This window comes from Ostrea edulis, chromosome 1 (genome assembly GCF_947568905.1).
Source record: "Ostrea edulis chromosome 1, xbOstEdul1.1, whole genome shotgun sequence".
Lineage (NCBI taxonomy): Eukaryota > Metazoa > Mollusca > Bivalvia > Ostreida > Ostreidae > Ostrea > Ostrea edulis.
Window position 1 is genome coordinate 66,071,967 of NC_079164.1, and position 19,051 is coordinate 66,091,017.

General features: G+C 36.4%; 1 protein-coding gene across 2 annotated transcripts in view; it reads right to left on the reverse strand.

Annotated features, from left to right (window-relative positions):
* The window catches only part of LOC125647036 (cholecystokinin receptor type A-like), a 29,617-nt gene extending 26,566 nt beyond the window's left edge, over positions 1–3,051 (reverse strand). Inside the window, exon 1 of one of the 2 annotated variants that reach the window (XM_048873734.2) lies at positions 2,996–3,051. The gene's annotated coding sequence lies outside the window, so the exon portion shown is untranslated. Of the gene's footprint in view, positions 1–475; positions 554–2,995 lie in introns of those variants that run through there. The other variant, XM_056156978.1, reaches the window with a different exon arrangement.
* Positions 3,052–19,051: the final 16,000 nt, after the last annotated feature.

The following is a 19,051-nucleotide window of genomic DNA, read 5'->3' on the forward strand; positions in this document are numbered from 1 at the left end:
GAATAGTTTGGTATCTACTTGACCAAATAACACAGTTAAAGAAAAAAAAATCACATCAATCAACAATTAGCAGAGACACATACAAATGAACATTCAATGAACAAACTTGAAAGATGAAAAACCCATATTAGTTAACGACATTGGAAAAACATTTTCATTTAATCTATATATGGATTTTATATTAATTCAACATTAGAGTATTGTATTATTTATTATTCTACAAGCTGTTCAATCAAGATATAAATATCAAGAAAACTAGACATATAATATTGATGTTTTTGAATTCATTACATTCTAATAGTTAAATATCTCTGCATAACCCCAAAACACACCGAAAATGGAGATTCCAACATTTGCGCAAAACTACAAATCTAATAATCATTGTCGCATTGCATTTTCATTTTTAGTCACCTAGCTGTCTCTTGCAATATTTTTAAAATATACCAAAAGGGAGAGAAAACGTGCGAACACTTACCCAGTGCTCTTTCACAATGATTGCTCACCGGATGTAAAGCGCGATTTATCGCGGTGGTAAGGATGTGTATTTAGCTTCCCAGTTCGAGGGCCGTTTTATCACCGAACGCTCCTAGCAATATTTTACATAGGGTTTGTTTGATTTAGCTCTCTTTATTGACCCATTATGTAATTGAACCTTGAACAACTTCCTTCTGGAGATTACAAAATATTCCCATGAATTTACCTCTTTAACAAAATATCTTCCCGCTCTGTTTTGCTGCATTATTTGAATTTCTGTTTGACAAAATAATCTGCGTAACAATAACACGGGAGCTTGCCTTGCATTGTTTACCTAACATATGCAGGTACAGTGATTATATCACATGGAGCTTTACAAAATAATAAACATTTTACAGACTAATAATATACTGTAACTTGATCACTAATGACGAAAAATTGGTCTTTGTATAATGTTTCTTTAATGGAAAATTTTCATGTAGACTGAAAACTTCGATTTGTATGACAGTTACAGTTTGACTATCATAATATATACCAAATATCAATTAGGTGTTCCTCGAGGTCTGCATTCACCCCTCTCTAAAGAAGCACTTGTGCTGAAATCTTGTGGTGTTACTCCAGACATGGAGTTAAGTCCATAAGCTCCCACTTCATATGAAAATTTACTCCTATTAAGTCAGTCCCAATTTTGCTATTCTTGGAAGGGATGGTGGAGACACACACACATACACAGCATCAAGTAATTGTATATCAACGTGTTTCAATGGTGACTGATACATTTGTACGAAAACAATGATCATCGAAGAACAAGTATATCACATTGTATGAGGAATAATGTTTAGTAATTACAATATCAAAGAGATTAGAGGTCAAGGAACGTTATCAATCATTATTGAATACATACTTGTGGTTTATGAAGCCATTGACTTTTATATGAGACTGGGTGTCATAATGATGCCCAGTATATCAAACTTAAATACTGTTAAGTTGTGATATGTGCTTACTCATACTGAAGGCCTTCCCTGTTCCCACGTTATCAATTACGTCCACCGTCCCATTTATGTGAAGTTCTAAGATTTGAGACTCTTTGAAATTGTTATGGGTAAATTAGATATTTCCTGTGCGGAGAACTTTGTCTTGATTGTGATTTTCAGACATTGCATCTTATTATCTTACTATTGTTTAATCATGTTAGAACGTGTGAGGAGTTGAGGAAAATGACCACTTCTTATATACTGTGACGGTAGAATTGTGAGGTAAATGACCACTTATATACTGTGACGGTAGAATTGTGAGGTAAATGACCACTTCTTATATACTGTGACGGTAGAATTGTGAGGTAAATGACCACTTCTTATATACTGTGACGGTAGAATTGTGAGGTAAATGGTCACTAAACTTATTTACTGTGACGGTAGAATTGTGAGGTAAATGACCACTTCTTATATACTGTGACGGTAGAATTGTGAGGTAAATGACCACTTCTTATATACTGTGACGGTAGAATTGTGAGGTAAATGGTCACTAAACTTATTTACTGTGACGGTAGAATTGTGAGGTAAATGACCACTTATATTCTGTGACAGTAGAATTGTGAGGTAAATGACCACATCTTTTTAAATTTTAATGTTTAATAATGAATAAAAATGAAACGTAATGATTTACAGTAATCATGGCTTATATTTAGATATATGTATTTCAATTTCTTTTTTAATCAGAACCTTTATACCTGTTACTCTTCTGAATCAATAAAAAATTATTTCTCATTCCCCCATGCGCACTTTCTAACACAGCTACAAATAGATCGCTCGATCCTGCAGCCGATAATAAAAAACAAACCTGTCTTTATCATTATTTTCAGAATCGGCATTTCTCGCAAAATCGCCAAACATACGTTTTCATGTCAACACCTACAGTGTATACTAGACCAATGCATCATTCAATCAATGATTTATAGAAAATGATTGAATTTGGATGCCGTTCTGATGACCTATTGCGATTGGTCCGTTAACATTAGAACATAGTCTATTTCTTCTTGGCTGAAAGTATGCATGACAATTTTCATTATAGAGCATCTTTGGGAAACTGGAAACTAAAGTTGTAAATTACATGGTCACTACGCCCCTTGGGCACAAGGAGTGGTGTCAAATTCTTAAAACATTTTGTTCCTTTTTAAATATTTTTGACTGAGGGAAGTCTAGCAGACAACTGTACATACAGTGTTACTCCGGTATATCGCCAGATTTTGTCCCAGCCTGTTTTTGGCGTTATATCGAGAGTGGCGGCATTAAAAAACGTTTGGTCATTTTAGTTCATCAGTTTAAAAAAAATGTGGTTGATCACTTAATGGATTCTTGTACCTCTATTGTCGTCCACATATGACAAGATATGTAAATGCATGAAATGGTTTTGCTGTAGTTCTTAAACTTCGCTAAATAGTGGCATTTTCTGTGCTTGTGCGTTTGTAAAACACGTGCAAGTATATCTACAATGGATTCATTTGTGTCATGCTAAGACCTACGATGACTGAATACTTTGAGGGGTTGACAAACACATGTAATGGCTGCAACGGTTTTCTTCTTCTTCTGAAACACAGAAAAATACACACAAAAGTCACATGGTACGCGACATTTACAGTAGCTGATACATGTAGCAAACTCCCCCGTCGAGGCCTCGTTTTATATAGATTTGGTTTGTGTGCAGACGAACACTGTCGGAAGTTTGCAGCTAATAGTTGTTTCGTTTCTCAGTTGTTCACGCGTACGCAATACTACTGGAAAATTGCAGAGAAAGTTTTAAATGAGCATATTAAAGTTGATATCGCAATTGCCTATCCTTACCTGTTTTCGATTTCTATCAAAAACTTTGCAATTGGTACGCAAAGAAAGACCTTGTCACGAGAAATACACATAGGAAATATGAACGGCCTGTCACTAACCATTCAACCGTTATGGCCAAGGTTAAACATTTTTGCGGACAGATAGACCAAAAACTATACCCCCCCCCGAATCTCCTATTACGGGGGCATAAAAACAATAGGCAAGCATGGAGACCGCACCTAGAATCATAATTTCATTATCCCTGGCTATGGTTTCAGGCCCTAAAGCGGGTTTGTGAAAAGGAATTTAATATTCAAGTTTCTTCTTCATTACTGCAGTGTAGTAGTGATGGACTACTGTATGCGTGTTATAAAAAGTGTGTACTAGTATCGTCTACCAAAATTGCTAAATGTCTTACCCCTGGGCTAGGTTGGTTAGCTGTATATTGGTTGTACATACATGTATATATTGTTTAACGTTCCACTCGAAAATATTTCACCCATATGGAGACGTCACCATTGCCGGTGTTATATAGCCAGACTCCCCCCCCCCCCCCCCCCCCCATAGTGAGACTTCCCCCAAGAGCCAACCTTCCCCCCCCGCGGAAGTCTGGCTCTAGAGTAAGCCTTCCCCTCCGGAAGTCTGGCTCTAGAGTGAGCCTTCCCCTCCGGAAGTCTGGCTCTAGGACGAACCTTCCCCCGGTAATCTCGCTCTAGATTGAGCCTTCCCCCCAGCAGACTTACTCTAGAATAAACCTTACCCCCCAGGGGGAAGATTCACTCTAGAGCCATAAAACCCTCTTGAAGTCTCGCTCCAGAGGCAAACCCCCGCTTTCATCCCATCCTGCGCAAACTATGAAATAAATTTTAGTTTATCGGACAGGGAATTACTTACCTACCTACCTACCTCAAGTTGTACAAGTTTAAAAGCATAACCGATATTTGTACGCAGATGAGAAGAAACATAAATTCGAAATTTCCTCATTTCATTTTCAAACTTCTAAAACTAACCAAGGCATAGGTATTGTGTGGGACAAAGTTCAAGGTCTATGGGCCAAACAAAATTCCAATGTGTTTTATTCACCGTTTTCTTCTCTTGAGTTTAATGAACGACTTAGGGAGGTATGCTACACCAGAGAAATTTGTCTACGTCTCACACTTATGACGTCATATCCGGTATTTATGTATTATTACTGAGTGCATTCAGGTGTATATAAATTATTTTTAGCATTATCTTGGAACAGCGGTCAAAATGGGGGTTGGGTTGTAGATCATTTTACTCGTGATAATACTTGCTAGTAAATTTAGTTAATATGTAAAATCTCCCAAGTCTTTCTTTAAGCAAAATCATGTAATGTCCTGCTGAAAAAGGTCTTGGTATCTAAACAATCTCCATATCTCCATGTGATAGTAGTTTACCAGGAATAAATGAAGGGGGAAGTCCTGCTATGAGGGGGAAGTCTGACTCTACAACTAGTGATAGAGTAGGTCTTCACGGGGAAGTCTGGCTCTAGAGTGAGACTTCCCCGGGGGTTCTCCTGCTCTAGAGTGAGCCTTCCCCCAGGGGGAAGGCTCACTCTAGAGCCAGGCTTCCGGGGTAAGGCTCACCGGGGGAAAGTCTCATTATGGGGGAAGGCTCACTCTACAACACCGGCAAAGGGTTGCATTATTTACCCCTTTGCTCGTCGCTTACGACCTTTGAGCAGGGAGTGATCTTTATCGTGTCACACCTGCTGTTACACGGGGTCTCAGTTTTTGCTGTTTTATCCGAAGGACCGCCCCATTAAGTCGCCTCTTACGACAAGCAAAGAGTACTGAGGACCTATTCTAACCTGGATCCCCTGGGCTAGGAGTTCAGGCCGAAATGGATTTCTTTAAATGTTATTTTAAAATGCTCTTTTATTCTTGGATATAGAAAAGCAACCACTATATCTAAAAAGCTACAGACAATTTAATTTATTAAAAAAAATTAATACCTTGTTTGATTAAGCTATCCTTCGGAGAGTTTTTGCTTGCTGATCAAGTGGCTGTTAAAGCCCATGGGCCGATCAGACATTGTAGTGAGTAATACTTCAGTAGGTGAGCTGCTTATACATGCAGTAAACCCCCAAAATAATCTTCAATACGTAAATGAGATGAATTACTAATGGTCTATAATCTACATGCAGTAGGCATGTAAATCACGAGGGAGCACTGTTTTGTGGTTATTTGCGATATGCATCACGACTGTTCTGATAACCCTAAACAAAACCCGATGTGTCACGATAGGCGTTGTCAAAATGCATGATCCTCAAGTGATTTATACATGGCTTAGGCAAAAGAAACCCGACACATTCATACTGTTTTACAATTTAGATTTGTGTTTCACGCAAGAACATAAACATGTCTCTTCCTTTTCCGTTAAAATACAGTCACACAAATCAAAGAGATGCACAATTCACATATTACCCTCCATAGAGAGATATGCCTGGAAATGAAGTTCAAGAATCGATTACTTTCTTTACAATTCTGGAAAATCCATACAACATACCGTCTTCAATTCCTGATACAATTACTCTGTGAAGTAGAAAGGTTCAAGCCTGAAATATCTGAGCTGTTGAGCGTACAAAGTACGTGTGCATGACATCAACAATTACATGAGTATGACAACGTTTAGACGCCTGAAAATGAGCGGACAGACAGACAGACACAATGAATTTCTCTTCTATGCGATGTATTCTACGGATATCTCCGTTTACCTGATCAAGATATAGAGCTCACGGCGGGTGTGACCGGTCAATAGGGGATGCTTATTCCTCCCAGGCACCTGATCCCACCTCTGGTGTGTCCAGGGGGTTCCGTGTTTGCCCAACTCTCTATTTTGTATGGAGATTGATTAATCTTCTTTATAGTCACCTTTCATTCTATGACGGTCTAACAAGACAAAAATACCCCAAAAGAGGTAGACACAGGTCTTAAATAAAGTCATGGTGCCTTTACTGTATTCTATTGATCATTAGCGATAGAGATTGAGAACCTTTTACCAAAACTGAGGAGTTCACAGTCCGTGTTCACTCAGTACAGTATACCGGAGAGCAAAGAGCCTCTAAAGTCAGATCCCATTCATTTTTATCTTCTGAATATTGCTAAATTAATGATGATCAATAATTAACTTTAAACCATAAACTATATCCGATTCATCATAAAGATCAAATGATACAGCAGAATTTTTAAAAGAATGTTTGCTTCTAGATTTATTCCCTCGGAATAGGGTATTAGTTTTGTATATGATGTTGCTGTTATGCTTCGTTCGTTGGTTTTCCCTTTCGTGCAAGAGTTTAGTCACGTTTTATCACACCTGAGGGAACACTTATTCTACCTTAAATAGAAATCTTGCCATGAATCCCAAGCGACTTGCCTTGAATTCTTGTATTAAGGTCAGTACTAGGGAACTTCCTCGTTTACAAGGTTTTTGAGTATATATAGTATGGGTGTACCGTATTTTGTATATGAATTAGTATCCGATTTCAACTACATCTTATAAATCTCTGTATCAAGGTTCCTAGTGATTTTATTCGGGTTTACAGATCAAACGACGGTGTTACCGGAGAAGTGTTGGAGAGTTTTTAGCAGGTGAACAAAATTTACGGAACATGACAGGGGAAGTTAATCTGTATGCAGATCAGGGTTCATCCAGAAGGGTAGTTCCCTTGCGGAGTAAATATAGAAAGACTATATGTCAGTTGAATGATAATGTCCTCAGGAAGCCAGGTAGATTTCATGACTACGAAATAAATCAAGATACCCATATCTAACTTCTCCACAGGGGCATAACGATGAACACCAGAGCGAGCAGGCAACACATCTCTGTCATATTTCCCTATCTATGTAACAAACATTTAGTACAGTGTACATTATTGCTGCTATATCTACAGTACGTCATGACATATATATTTCAATTTTTCATATGCCGTTTGGTAGTCCACCTCGTGTAAAGCTTCGTACCTAACGGAAGTCGACCGAAATGTAACCCACCCCTAACAAAAAGAGATAAATACACGTATTTGTGCAGTCAATTTCATTCAATCCTACGTAATACATGCATGTTGTTATATATTAAGATCCAATTATGTTTGCAATTCTTGAACAATATGCAGTTGTATAGCTATATTAATTTAACTTACCGTGAGAACCTCTGCAAACTTATCCAAAAGTGACGGTAGAACTTGAATAATCAATAAGGGATATACTGGTAATTTATATGGGAAAATAAACGCACGTCTCTCTTACAATGAAAATCTATTGCCACAATTTTGAGAAGGTGTGGATATTCTTAACAGGCTGTCACCTGGAGGAGTGCCATTCGATAAGTATCGTGGCTATCGGATCGAATCCGTTAAGTGCTTTGTTATTTAGCCATCATAGAACAACGGTGTAGAGATATTTCTGGTTAAATAGTGTTTATATTTATGACACTACAACACGTAATAACTAAACAGTCTATGGTGTTATTTTCCAGTGATTGCAGCAATAATTCAAAACATTCTGGTGCCATCAGTTTCTTGGTAGATTGGTTTCAAGAAATTTTGGGCTTGAGAAATGCCATATTTCTTTGAAAGCCATTAGAGACCATGTTTTTATGACAGAGATCGAGGAGGAGCATATTCTCTCTCTCTCTCTCTCTCTCTCTCTCTCTCTCTCTCTATATATATATATATATATATATATATAAGCACTAAGTTCCAACAACACCCGATACCTAAAAGTGTCGGATCCACCAAAACATGGATACAAGCTAAGGTCAAATACAAAAAATTATACAAAGTACATTTTGGATCAGCTCTTTGGACGAATAATGCATGTCCTAATTCGCTCCGCTTTTAACATTGATTGGCAAGCCTACCCCCCCCCCCCCCCCCCCCCCCCCAAAGAGATGTAGTCTACGTTGTAAATACGTTTGTAGATTAGTGTAGTTGTAGTGCTAGATGTATTTATATGTAGTTTTTGTTATCATTCTCTGTTAATATTGGCCACATTATGTAATTCTTTACGAAAATTTGACAATCTGGTTGTTCGTGTCGTTGGTAATTTTAGTGCTTTGTCTCTCTCTCTCTCTCTCTCTCTCTCTCTCTCTCTCTCTCAAGTGTAGGCAAAATTACACCATACGTAAATGCTATTGATGACGAAACTTAAACACAAGGAAGTTTAAGTCTCATTGACAAACATTTTGTTATAACTACGTGATATATGATACAGGTAATCACTATAGTAACTATGCGATAATGTAAATAAATCCCCGTAATTTCTGCTTCTTTATGTAATAATGTTGCCTTATGGGAATATATGATGATCTGCTAAAATTATGCTGTTTGATGAATATCAAAAGGCTTCAATTATTATTATGTCCTATAACGTTAGATTATTTATGATTTATCTTACAATTCCTATCGACATTCTGACATAAAGTATCGTTGTCATGTTGTTATAACAGCATGCTTTTATTCAAACATCATTGTTCAATATGGTACTTGACATCTGTACGCCTTCTTACGATGAAAAAGAGAAATATGTTGAGAAGATGGATAAGGAAGCTAATTATTTCACTGAATGATTCACAAATAATTTCACTGTGTATTTTTGTTTCTTTGAAATAGGTGATTGTGAAATAATATTTCCCTGAGCGTAACCAAATTAAATTTGAATTAATAAACTTGGCCTTTAGCAGTCAAAGCATCAAATTTTTAATTTCAGTTTACCTAGCGTGAAGTCCTTCCAAAAGTTTCCACCATGGTTAAAGCTGCAGAGGATAAAGATACATGTATATGGCACGATACAAAAAGCGCACGATAAAAAAAAGGAATACTACGACCTTGATCATGTAAGTAAAAAAATGTGCATTCTATCTAAAGCTGATGACGTGTCTATGTGAGTGAACATTTTTCGAATAGGACGTTAAACTACATACAAAACAGTCCCGTGGGGATCCGGGTTAGAATGGGTTCTCAGAACCCCTTGCTTGTAGTAAGAGGCGACTAAATGGGGCGGTCCTTCGTATGAGACCACAAAAACCGAGGTCCCGTGTCACAGCAGTTGTGACACGATAGAGATCGCTCCCTATTTGAAGGCCGTAAGCGCCGAACAAAGGCCAAAATTTTGCGGCCCTTCACCGGCAATGGTGACGTCTCCATATGAGTGAAAAATCGAGTGGAACGTTAAACAATACACAACCAACCAACCAACATACAAAACAAACACGAATCCATCCAGTGACCTTTCACTTTGATCTATGACCCTGAAAAATAATGGGTTTAAACAAATAAGTATATATCGTCGACTGACCAGTTTCGGTGACCTTAGTGATAAACCGCGATTTTCTCATTAATCACTTGGATTAAATAATTTAAAGTAATTAAATCCCTTTACTTTCATCCAAAAATTCCAAATTCATTGGTACGTTAATTGAATATATTTTCGTAACAAAAAAATGTCACTTTGTGGTCCTAAAACGGTGACGTCACCTATTTCGGTGACCATTGTTTATATAGGTTTGCCAAAAGTTTGTAACTGTTAAAACGTATATACAGGAGGAATGTGTAACTAAACGTCAATGAATAAAATAACAGTGTAGAATTCTAGACTTTTGGAATCATAATACTTTATATTAATTTGAATGTTTGCTTGGAAAGGTATTTAAATAAGTAAATGGGCTTATTTTTGGGTAGTCCGAAATATCTTACGTTTTCCTGGCTTTTTTTATGATTTTGATATTTACCGTGCCAGGAAAACGTCAGAACCGGTGCCATTACGTAAACTGGAAATTCGCCGCCTCCAGCTGGAGGCGGCATTCTCGGGCCGATTTTAAATACTTGCGAGCCGAATATAATGTTAAACTCATGATTAATCAATAAAACGATGCTTCTTGTACTTACTAATATCGAATTTATGGGTTCTTTAATCACATAAACAGCCTCATGAGAACATTTCAACAAACTGTCGAGCTGTTTTGAGTCACGTGACTCGTTCGCTCAAATGACAGCGAAAATTCGATTGACTACAATTGTGTGCTTCTGTTATCGAATTTTGGAGTGATATTTTCTTTTAATCGATATTAGTAAGTGTACCATATCTTCTTTGCAACGCGTCATAATGGGGACAATTTTCTCTTTGATATAGTAATGATAACTTTGTTATTGGCGGTTGGCAAACGACTGTTTATTATTTTCATTGTTGCCACAAGATCAAATCGCTTATTAAAGTGCAAATGACTGGCAGTTGAAGAGGACAAACTAAAAGAACTCCTCACTGATGATGATGATACAGTGGATAACATAGAAAATCGGATCAAAACTAACATTTAAAACACAATACGCATGTACTTTACAGAGATACAAGTTGAATGTATATATTAGGTATCGATTGTCATATTAAAGTGCATGGTATAGTAATTTTGGTATCTAAATGAAAGGATCACATGATGAACCGGGTTAGAATAGGTCCTCAGTACCCCTTGCTTGTCGTAAGAGGCGGCTCAATGGGGCGTTCCTTTCGAATGAGACCACAAAAGCCGAGGTCACGTGTCGCACCAGGTGTGGTACAATAAAGATTCCCCCTGCTGAAAGTCGGTAAACGCCGAGCATAGGCCTAAATTTTGCAGCCATTCACCAGTAATGGTGACGCCCTCATATGAGTGAAAAATTCTTGAGTGGAACATTAAACAATATACAATCTATAGAAGGACCTGCAGGGGTCCTAAATACAGCACTCCACCCCATCAAAATTCAATCCGTATATTTTCATAAGTAAAGTTGAATTTCTCTAACATACATGTACATGCATTACACCGGTCGCAGTAGCTCAGTGGTAGAGCGTTCGCTTCGTAAGCGTGAAACTCCTCTTGTTGAACCCTGGATGCATTCTCCCACAGTCACAGTGGATACAAGGGCGAAATTTTTGAAAACGTACATGTAGAAAGTTGGAGCGGTGTATTGTCATCGATATAGCGCGGATTCAGAAAAAGAACATTGGATACATTTATCTCCTGCTGATGTCGTTAGCGGGCTTAATTAAGAATTTCTAAAGTGTCAAATCTTACCGGATAATATCCAACATTACCGGATATTATCCGGTAATTAAAAGTCGCATTGCTCATTGATAATTAAATCAACTGAATGCAAAGGAATCATTTTATGTTTAAGTTGCATTGAACAGAAAACTGAAAGGTCCGATGTTTTAAGGTGCATGTAAAAACAAATATATAAATGACCCAATTTACTGCCATGATTATTCAATTCAATACTGTCGCCATTCTATGAGTTGATATACCTAGTGCGTAATAACGTGGGCGAAAGGTTACATGAACTTTGAAAACCTAAAGGGAAAAGGTTTGAGAATAAAAGGCCCATGGGCCACATAGTTCACATGAGTGGTAACCTTGGTCCTGTCATTGCTCGGCTGTTCTGATTTTTAAAAGATATTTTTTAGCAATCTATATTTCCATGAAAATGTTTGACACCATATTTTGGCCCCAAATGATCACAAAAAAACCCCTGAAAATGAATTCACATTACACAGACGCATCAACAACAGTATGACTAGCGTGATCTTACATGTACTGTTTCTTCTGTTATTTGGGAGAGGGACTTGTAAGTTGTTACAACTTGTTCCCAATCCTTTTGGTTTCATCATTCTTAGATATTTTATTGAAAGTAGACATTAACGGCAAACTGACAACTCAACTATATGACAAACGGGATGATTTCAGCTTCTCCATCGTCAACTTCCCATATTTATGTAGCAATATTCCATTATCACCTGCATATAACAGTGCGACATTTAACTCTGGACACGACAAAAGTCCAGAGTTTCGCCAACCCTTTTATTAAGGATACAAATAAACCCTTTACAAAAAAAGATGGGATTTTATGTCCACAAGACATGCACCAACATTTACACTTGTAACTATTGTAGTTTTTAAGATATTTCACCTGAAATCAAAAAATCCCATGGGATTTTGGAGGGATTTTAAATCCCACTTGGGGGATTTTCACTTCTACCAAAAATCCCATGGGAGGAAAAATATAATTTCTCCCATAGGATTTTAACTCCCATATTTAAATTCAAAATGGGATGCAATGTCCCATAGGAGGAAATGTCCCATAATGAACATGAAATGGCAGTGAATATCCTATTTGAGCATGAATGGGAATAAATATCCCAAATAAAACACAGGATGGGGACTTTTATCCCATGAATATAGTAATAAAGCAGAAAATTGTATCTTAAAGAGTGTTGTTTGTCATGATTCTTAAGAATGTACTTGCAAGCTAAGGAATGACATTAACTTTATATCTAGTAATTACATTCCTAAATTATGTAGACCTATACATGTGTTAATGGATAAATGTCTAAACAACATGAGAAATTAAATTATATTAGAGCTCTGCATTACTAAACTCTTTCCCATGCAATTTCAATTGTATACATATAACCCTATCACAAAAATATTAGAATAAAATTGAACGGTATTAAATTATGCAGTTAGAACACTAACTTATTTACATGCAGCTGTTCACATTCTCTATTTACAACCCTTTACAGGTCGTCAGGTGTGAATATTCACAGGAACCGGTATTTTTGTCTGTAATAATAATAGTAGGCCCTATGGTACCATCCCCAATGAAAAAAAATAACCCAAAAGGAATGGCACCATTTCTTACTCAAAACTTCGCTTCAAAATAATTCGAAAATTCTGCTTTTATTGTCCCCACCCCAATTGTCATTCTGATTCAGTAATCCCAGTGCTTTTGTTAGGGGTGTGTGGTATATACCCCTACTCTTATCATTATGTACAGGCTAAATTACCGGTTCCTCTGATATGTTGTGGAATTTTGGAATAGCCAAGCTTACAGACTTTACAATTTGTTTACAATATATTAAAATTAGTGTTAATTAAGTGCTTACGGTGAAATCTGCTACTGCTAGATGATGCTAAGTTGTTTCGTGAACCGAATCAGACATCTCCAACAAGATTCTCGAAGATTTAACAACACAAGAATCATTTTACAAAATGCATGCTTCGGTCCATCATTCTCCCTCTGACAATCACATTCATTCTGAAGTCAAAGTACTTTCTCCTATACCTGAAGCGTCAAAAAGACTTTGACAGGTAAATACGAATAAACGGTTAACAGACATCTCGACCCTTAGAAAGTTCAGTCCTGGATGTTCTAGTCCAAAAAGAAGTATGATCCAATCTTATGCATTCATTTAATAAATTTCCGGTTGAGCAACACCCAAATCCTCTAGAGACATTGTTTACAGTTATATGACATTACCTAAATGTGTGACACAATATTAATCCACCCCTGCTCAAAGGGGCATAAGCATCGAGCATAGACCTAAATGTTGCAGCCCTTCACTGGCAATGGTGACGTCTCCATACAAGTGAAAAATTCTCAAACAGGACGTTTACGTTTTTTTTTTTGTTTGTTTTTTTTAATTTTTTTTTCATTTTTTTAAATGTTAAACATGAAAAGTATAACTGAATCTGTGTTCACAGCCAAAATTTTAACCTTCTGGATGCAGGAATAAAAGCAATATTTTAGCCTTCATTCTGTGTTATGTAAACAAAGACTGGAGTCTTTTTATGTTTACATTTAAGGTGGCTCACTACACCGGGAAATAGTTTCTCAAATCAGTACAAATAGATTTAATATTTTAAAAAAGATCTGATGATATACAATAAGTGTGTATGCCAAAAACAGCAAAAAATGCAAATTTGGATAAAAACATGATTTTCAAAAATATTATTTCAACACATGAACAAAAGACTGGTGGATTTGAGCTCAAGATCTGTAGTTCACCAGCCCAATGCTCTCTCTCTCTCTCTCTCTCTCTCTCTCTCTCTCTCTTGCCCAATGCTTTATTAATTAACCATTTAGCTATGGTGTTATAGACGAATAAATCGATCAATACAAATACTTTCCCAAAACATTTAAATCGCCATCTTGTAACATAGTGTCATAAAGCTTTAGTGTAGTGAGTACCTTAACAAACCAGTGAAATGTTTAATTTTGTAATTGAATTTTCAAAGCATCTTTACTTTTGCACATGCAATTTTACAAAGATTATTCAATAAAGGGTAAAAAAAAAAAACAACACTTAAAATACTTGTTTTTGATCCACTGTAGATTTTAGGAAAATATTAGATTCCTGGGTCAGAGAAATCTAGACATCATTAAATGATAATGAAGTATTGTATAAAAAAAAAAAAAAAAATTAAAAAAAATTCAAGACTCTGCAATATGTTTGCAACTAGGAGAAATGGTCACAAGCTATTTTACACCCGCATCCCTCTTGGATCGAACCACTATAACTTTTAGGATAACAATAAATCCTCTCCCAACAATGTGCACATCTGCAAATGGCAATGAAGCATTGTACAAAGTTTCAAGTTTATCAGATAATCCATACAGGAGGAGAAGCATTTTAATGCACAATTTAAGACTTTGTGACAGACAGACTTACAGATATGGACAGAAAATACAAAAACCATATACACTCGAAAATATCTCGCTCATATGGAACGTTACAATTGCCGATAAAGGGCTACAAAATTTAGGTCTATGCTCGGCGTTTACGGCCTTTGAGCAGGGAGGGATCTTTATCGCGCTACACCTGCTGTGACACGAGCCTCGGTTTTTGTGGTCTTATCCAAAGGACCGCCCCAATGTGTCGCCTCGTACGACAAGCAAGGGATATTGGTAACCTATTCTAACCCGGATCCACACAGGTAGACAAAAATTAAGTGGGTATTGTGCGTATTCCTGCACTTTCGGGCTGGCTGGTGCACAGCAACGAAATTGACTCCAATTGTGAGTGATTTGATTGATGTAATTTTAAAAATATTTGCGAGTTTTAGAAATAGAACGAAAACACGAAAGAAAAGTACAATGTCTAAGCAATTTATTGATATATCAGTGGCGGATTTAGGGGTGAGGGGTGGAGGTTCAGACCCCCCTCCCCGCTTTTTCTTCTTTTTTTTACCACACCCAAACCCATAAAGGATGTGATGACTATAGATGGTAGAAAGAAGGAACAAGAATTTCAATCAAAAATGCATTAAAATTCACCATTTTAAATCTATATTTTGAAAATTTTACCGGGGGAGGAAGAAGAATTTCAGTCGAAAATGTATTAAAATGCACCATTTCAAATCAATCTTTTTAAAATTTTCCCGGGGAGCCCCCCCCCCCCCCCGACTACCACCACCACAGTAAGGTCTAGATCCGCCACTGTATATGCATATCCAATGTAAGTAAAGCGTCAGGCGCAGAGACGTGAAAAGAGTTGCATGCTTTCTTAAAAGGACCTTATAGAATGTACATGTAGAACTTTAAACTATAAGACTATGTGGTGAGGTTAAGTTCATCGGTGATGAGAGTTCTGTTCACAGCTTTGCAATGGAAACACATTAGAAGCCCCTACTTGGCATTAAGGTTGTTTGCAACAGGAGAACGTGTCATGATATTACATTAAAGCCCCCTGGTCCACAACTTTGTATTGGAGAAGCATTTAGATGCTCGTATGTTGCTTATAACCAAAGTATATCCAACATCTTAGATCATCAAGGATACTAGTAAAAAAGTGGAAAATGTTTGTCCTGGGTGTTGACTTAGATTAACTTTGTGTTAAATCATTTCCTCATGTTTGGCACGGGTTGTTTACTATTGTTTTTAAATTATTTTAAAAATTTTGGTACACTGTACATATTTTCTGCAAATAATCAGAAGTATATAAGAGTCAAACTATATGACTGCCATAAAGAATACAGCTACAAAGCAACCCAAAAAATGGCATAGTCATCAAAAAGAGAGTTCAATGAAGTGCATAGCTACATGTATAATATACATGTGATTAAACGCTTGACAAGGAATGTACTATTCCCTACAATATTTTCCCTTTCATAATCCCGTTATGAAATATTCCTTTAGGCATTAATCTCTGTGAAGAAATATAATCTATCAATTTATTCTGTTTAATAACTATACAATCGGGTACCTTAATTATTGATTTAAGTGCAGTTCCGAAAAGTTTATCATACATGCACTTAAAGAATATTGTACTGAATATTGCAAGCATGAAACATACCAAAATTAAACACGATAGGAGTTGTTCATTAAATCGTCTGTATGATCGTTCATTTAGGTAGATAATGCGATGCAATAACAACACATTAAAATCTCACATATTGGGACGGCTAACCGCTATCATCAAATGGCGTTTTAATTGATTTAATGTAAACAGTATTTTATCATGATAATTCATAATAGGATTGGACAGCAAGCACTGTCTATATAACTCCTCTCCGTAGAAGGTACAAGGTCATACAAACTTTAGAATATATGAATGCAGTATTACATGAAGGATATGATGGTTTGAACATTGCAGTAACATAGGTAATTTATGAGATGGTAATTTGTAATTAATTTTCGTTTTATTGAATGCCAATCAACCAATGAAATTGCGTGTTACAACTAAAATTATTTAAGAATACACGAAACAACACTGAAAACCCCCTCAATGCTACAATAAAAATTGTTTTCGCGTTCTGAAGAAATGGGTATCACACTGTTTAAGTTAATATGCAGAATATAACACCAATGGACATACCTTCTTTCTTCATTCAGAAAGTTGTGTTAGTTACGGGTTATGAATATAAAGAAATTTCAGTCTCTTTAAATTTGATTTTGATCGTAAGATAGCTTGTGAAACTGGTCACAGGAATTGAAATCATTAGGCTTAACCATGCCAATGTTAGCGGTAGTAGACAGTGACAGACCTATTGATTTTTAAAACTTTTACAATCGTAAAAAACACACTTTCGTTTCGAAATAAATGGTTTTGATTTTGCTGGATGCGTGAAGCGCTGGTAATACACTTCCAACCCACACACCAGTTCTTCTTGTTCCCCTGTGATCGTCTTTCCACTACCGACTCGTGGTGATTATTTGATATCTTCCACATTCAATTACCCATGCAATCGGACAATAATTCAATTTTTTTAAAATTTATTGCGTGTGATTTATTAACTTCCTGGGTTTTTTTTAAAGCAGCGTTTTAGTAAACAAAAATCGGATACAGTGTCTAGATATTGAACGTGGGTTACCAAGGTCATTACAAATAATAGTTTTTATACCCCAAGGTTTTGAACATTCATTACAATATAAATTTAGGATGCAGAAATACGAACGTTTTCGTTTGTTTTCTGTTTTCATGGCTGAAACTTCCGAGTATTTGACTGATCAGTATAAACAAATCTTTATTTGTCTTCGTGAAACTTAAATTAGATATTATAGGCCAAATGTCCTTATCATATTGTGTGTACACAAATTTCCAATTGAAAAAAGCTAACAAGGAAGTCGACATAATTGCAGTTTTCAGAAGGGAATTTCTTGTTTTAAATATTTAACAATCTTCTGTGAAACGGATGAGTTAAAAGTGAAATACAATATTCTCATAATTGACAGATACACATTTTAAAATACTGTTACTGTTGACACAACAATATTTTACGCATCCAAAGAGGGCAAAGAATTGCAAATTATCGTTTTCTAAATAACTGACATTAATCTAGATAAACGAAATATAATATGCACGAGCGGCAAAATTAGCGAATCGCAAACAATGATGTGAGTGTACATTTATCTTAATGAGAATAAAATATTCACGATACCCCGTGACTCACGTATTTCCTATAACCAGATAACACCGCATCTAACCCAAATGAAACCCGAACAATAATAGTGTAGTGTACTAAAGTAACAACGTTGATTTGCTACAGATATAATAGTGCTGTTTTTCTTTACTCCGATACTTTGATCTACGTGTGTACTGTAGTAACCATTAAACAAATTTAATATTTTGATTTACTATAGAAACAAATCTCTGATCAGTCGCGTTATCCTAGTGGTTAGGGCGTCACAAGCGGAGGCCGGCGGTGAGTCCCCAGTGATTAATATCCTGCAGCATTCACATGATGTTCAGTTTTGGTTGTTTATTTGTTTTACATGTACGTCACGTCGAAAATTCTTCGCTCATAATGATAAAATTTGGGTATCTAAGACTCCACAGACGGCAATCGGTGCAGTTGTGTATGAAGGACGATACCAATCACTGATAGGAAATGGTAGTTTCTGGTACCAGAAACTTCACACACCACCACTATGTTGTACTCTGACGTTTACAGAGGATGTATTCGTGATTGATCTGTTTCTCACGAACCGAAACATAAAACTCGTATAAAGGGTTAACTCTCGTATAAAGGGTTAACTCTCGTACAAAGGGTGGGTGGGTGTAAAACCCCGCGATTATCACCATCCTCTTGATGCATGTCTTCCGCTTGGATATTAACATTGAGGATATTATCCTATCCTCAGTGATGAACACCTCTAGCATTCAAATTATGTTAAGTTTTAGGCATAAAAGACTTCACAGATCATTAACTATCCTCTTACATTCTCAAAATAGTAATAACAATGTATTTCAATATTTTAAGTTTCAGGCATAGGGACCCCCCTTCAAGTGTATTATATGCCGAATGTTCCGTAACGGGCTGCATTTTCATGAAATTCATCAATCTCTACCCAGAGTTATCGTTCCTTACACTCATTTACACCTCTGAAAACGTCTCAAGGGTTTTACAAGATTTTTGTAAAATGGCACGCATGCTCAAATAAAGTATGGTTTTGACTTCAGTTACAAAAATATACGTAAATAAAT